General features: G+C 59.7%; 1 long non-coding RNA gene across 1 annotated transcript; it reads left to right on the top strand.

Moving 5' to 3' along the window:
* The first annotated feature begins 680 nt into the window (after positions 1-680).
* On the top strand, positions 681-4,187 carry LOC144377013 (uncharacterized). The gene is made up of 3 exons (XR_013437489.1): positions 681-2,263; positions 3,126-3,181; positions 3,277-4,187. It is a non-coding gene; the product is annotated as an uncharacterized LOC144377013 (long non-coding RNA).
* Positions 4,188-4,413: the final 226 nt, after the last annotated feature.

The following is a 4,413-nucleotide window of genomic DNA, read 5'->3' as shown; positions in this document are numbered from 1 at the left end:
TATTCTGCAAACTGGCTGCTCAGAAGCGAGGCCTGGGACACCCTGAAGGCAAAGCTTCCCAGGCGCCTCCCTGGAGATCTGATTCTGGCAGCCAGCCATGAGGCCCAAGTGGTGGTGTTTCCAGCCCGAGTCCAGATGATTCTGAGGATCAAACACGAAGGGGCAACACCACGGAGAAAAGAGAAGGGACTCGGGTCTGCACAGACTCAGCAGCAAGGCCGGAAGGCGCATCTGCAGGGCAGGCAGGGGCTCATGGGGGTGAAAGGGACGCTGGGGGAAGCAAGGGAGTGTCCGGGCTGCTGACTGGGGCCCACAGCCAGGGCCAGGCCCCAGAGCCTCAGGCCTTCACACCCCAAGGCCTCCCACTCTGTTTCCGGGTTCACTGGCAACTTGAGACGTTTGGGGGGTGGTTACTTTTGCTTAGGGAGGCTTGAGGCTCTAAGGTGGACAGACAGGGGGTTGGGAGCTTGGCCTTCTGTCCCTGTCCATCCACAGCCCGTCTGAGCTGGGCAAACTGAGGTGATGCCCCTCACCCCCACGCGGGAGGCCTGGTGATCAAGCAGGGGACCCAAGTGAAGTCTCCAGTCCGTGATGAGGAGCTACCAGACAGGTGGAGGGGGAGGGGGGTGCTGGGTGAGGAGGGAGGGGCGGCAGGCGGGAGGGGGAGAGAGCAGGAAAAGCCAGGCTTCGCAGCCAGCGGTCCTGAGGGTGCGCCCAGCTCCTCTGCTCGTTAGCGGTGTCAGCTCATGCGGACCCCACAGTTCTGGAAGGCAGGGGGAAAACTGGAGATGGCCGTGGAGAGAAGATGCCAGGTAAGAGGCAACCAGCTCGCAGCCCCCAGCAGGGACCTTCCTGCGTCTCCGAGGTGTGGCTTTGTCCGTGAAAGGTCTGGGCACACTCCGCTAAGTGAATGGCACAGTGATGTCTCCTCCTGTGGCCTTTGACTCCCACCAGCCCCGGGTTGCAGACCCATAGAGCTGCTGGCCGAGGTGGCCTGTCCTTTGGTTTTAGTGACTTCAAATCACACCCACACCATGTCCTACCTACCACCCTCCCTAGTGACGAGGCTTTTCGGATGGGAAAATGAGACCCAGGACGAGGGCATCTGCCTCATTCTTGGGCCCCAGATGTGTGGGCTACAGACATCCTGCGATGGCCGAGGCCAAGACCTGGGCTCCAGCCCGCTCCAACAGGCTTCAGGCAGCCCTGCCCACAGCCCACCTGCCCTCTGAGGCCGGCCCAGTGATGGTCTCTTCCCTTGAAACCCCAAGGGCACCGTGGCAGAGCCCAGAGGCCCTGCCCACCCCACCCAGGAAGAGCTCTTCCTCCAGGGAAAGCCAACGAGTGTGGGGTAAGTGGACCCCCAGGCCCACCCTTTACACCATCAGCTGCTACCGTGGCCCTGGAGGTACGGGAAGAGTGTCTGGGAATATCAGGAACGTCACAAAGCCATCCCAGCAGTGACGCAGTGACAGGTCCTACAGGGCCTAGGGAACATCAGCCAGACAGGGAGCTCAGGTCTGCTGGCTTCCCCGCGTGCCCCCAGCTCCAAAACTCACAGCAAAGGGCTGGGCTGCCGGCTCCTGGAAGTCTCCTGCTTGAACCCAGAACGAGGGGCAGTGCTCCCAGCAGCACCTGTCCCCTCCCCAGCCCCCAGGAGCCGGACAACATCCTCCTAGGGCTGCTGTGGTGAGGGCAGCTTCTCCCAGTTCCCTCCACAGATGGCCCTCACCTGTGCTGCCCAGGGTCTTCCCACTGTACCTGCAGCCAGTGCGGCAGAAGGTTGTGCCTGCCCAGCTCTGATGTCAACGCAGGCAGCTGGGCGGGAAAAGTGGGGGAGCAGACGTTTGAATCCCAGCACCTCCATCCCTGCCTGTGTGGCTCTGAGCCCCTGTTTCCAAAATGGGGTCTCACCTACCCTGCTGGGGAGCACCAAATGTTGGGGGGAGCACAGAGTCCCTGGGAGAAGCTACTTCTCCTAGGTAACCCTCAGAGGCACAGTGTCAAGGTCAAAGAGCTGCTCTCAGGGTCACAGACACCTAGGAGGCTGCTGGTCACACTCTGGGCATCACGAAGGCAGAATCAACCCTGTGTTCTACAAGGAGAGGTGGAAACTGGAGATGCCACAGGCAGGGAGTAAGGAGCTCCGGCTTTGTCCACGGCAGAGTCCCCAGTCCCAGGCCCTGTCCTGAATCACCGCAGTGAAGATGCCGCCTCCTGGCGTGGGTATCAGGAGAGCTGACTAATGATTCAAGGCTCAGAGGTGAGTACCCTAAGACTCGCCAGTGACAGAGCCACCCAGGAAGGGCTGCAGAGACCCAGGGACTTCATTTTCTCCCGGGTCCACAGGGGAGAGTTTGAGTCTGTGACAGGGGACTGGGGTTGCAGGGTTAGAGCTCTCCCGGCTGAGGGGAAGCCCAGGTCCACCCAATGGGAGCACCCAAGCAGGCAGGACTGGATGGCCCAAGATGGAGCAGGGCTGTTGAGGTACTTGGCTGCTTCAGAGAATCTGGGGGCAGCATGAAAAAGGGCCAAGCCCCCAAAATATACAGCCCAAGGAGGCAGAAAAGTGATGTTCCCAGGCACACCCCCCCCCCATGATGGCACTCACGAAACGCAGCTGCCAGGACTGTGGCTTGATTCCTGGTCCCTGATCAATGTCACCCTGTCACCTGGGCAGGTGGCTTCCCTTCTTTTAGCCTTAGTTTTGTTTTGTTTTGTTTTTAATCAAAATAAGGAGCTGGTCGCTCCCTCCTTGAAGCATGGTCCAGGGATCAGCAGCTTTGGCATCATCTGGGAGCTTGTTAGGAATGTGGCCCCAGGCCCACTCCCAGGGGCAGAGTCGGCCTGCATGTTATAGTGAACCCCAAGCTGTTCATCCAGGTTCGAGAAGTCCTGGACCAGGTACCTAGGAGTCTGCAGTGGCCACCCGCTAGGCTCCTCCTTCCAAGCCAGCAGAGCGTCAGGGAGACCTACCACCCTCCCCTGCTCCCAGAAGGCCCATTTCTCTCGATTTCGTGTAGGAGCCCTGAGCCTTAAATACCCTTGGCTCAGCATGAGGGGTTCACAGGAAAGGCAGGTGCCAGGTTCCCCAAGTCCATCAGTCCTCCTGTGTCTCTGTGCAGCTCTGCATCTCAGGATGAACCACCCCGTCACCTCAAGGGATAGCAGGGTTCACTGGGTGAGTTTATCAGCCATTGTCTCTGACTCTGGTCACGGCTGTCCTGCCCATGAGGGACCACGTTAAGGTGGATACTTACAGGAGCCTTTTCACAGGATGGAGGAAGAGTGGAGATCGGACTTCTGTTCTCTATCCTACCTACTGTCCAGTGTGAGCCCCCAGGCACCCTCCCTTCTTGTAGGAGCCTCCTGCCTCTAATAGAACCTAAAGCCCCAATCCCTCTCCTTTACCACAGTTCCCCCAAGCCTGCCCCCTGCTATGGTCACCATGTGGCCCCAACCAGATAGGAGGACGCAGATGGCAGTAACCTTGCAGGACCTCCTGGGCCAGACCTTCGGAAGGGGATCCCTCCAGTCCTGAGCAGCCCCCAACAGAGCCATCTCTCATCTAACCTAGAGACTTGGAATGGTGTACTCATGTCCTAGGGTGGCCACACAAATGACCATAAACTAAATGGCTTAAAACAGCGGAAACATAATCTGATCCTGTTAGACCAAAGCCCTAAACTGAAGCCCAGAGAAGCGAGGTGACCTGGCTGAGGTCACATCTGGCCCAGGATCCCAGTAGTTTGTCTCCTGGGCACCTACTCCTCGGGGAAGGCGCGGGAAGGATTCCACCCAATCCCAGGGGCTGGGCTGGGGCCAGCACTCTCCCTTCTGCAGAGGGCGGTGTCACCAGGGAAAGCAGGGAATGGGGAACTCTGAAGGTACCGTGGGCTCCCGGGGTCGCTAAGGCAGCCGCCAGGCCCTGCTCTCTCACTTGTTCCAGTACCGGAACCCGCCTCTCCCAGGCTCTGCTGCCCCCTCCCCTCCTTACAGCCCATCTGCAGACACTGCCCTCCCCTGCCCCAGCGTGGAGACCACCTGCTCCCCCAGCCCTGCAGCTCTACCATCCATCAACGTCACACCGTCTGGATTCAGGGATGAGCGAAGATGCCTGTCTTGTCGCCACACAGGGCAGAGACCTGGACGCCTCAGGCCCACAGGGACAGGCAGAGCCTAGAGAATGCAGGTTGGGGGTGCCCCTCGAGCTGGCTGAGCAACTGGAATTCATTCCTGAATCCCCTGCCCCAAGAGACCCAAGCACCTCCCAGGTGGGAGGGTGCTCAGTGGGGACAGCTGTAGGTCCTGAGCCAGCTTGTGGGGGGAGGGCTGGGGACGTTCATCAGCCTGTCCTTGCTTCACTCAGTCACCAGGGGAGGAGAGTGCTGGAGGGAAGTGGCTCTTTGGGAG

This window comes from Ictidomys tridecemlineatus, chromosome 4 (assembly GCF_052094955.1).
Source record: "Ictidomys tridecemlineatus isolate mIctTri1 chromosome 4, mIctTri1.hap1, whole genome shotgun sequence".
Classification (NCBI taxonomy): domain Eukaryota; kingdom Metazoa; phylum Chordata; class Mammalia; order Rodentia; family Sciuridae; genus Ictidomys; species Ictidomys tridecemlineatus.
The sequence above is the reverse complement of the archived record's forward strand: the minus strand, read 5'-3'. Positions and strand labels throughout refer to the sequence as shown.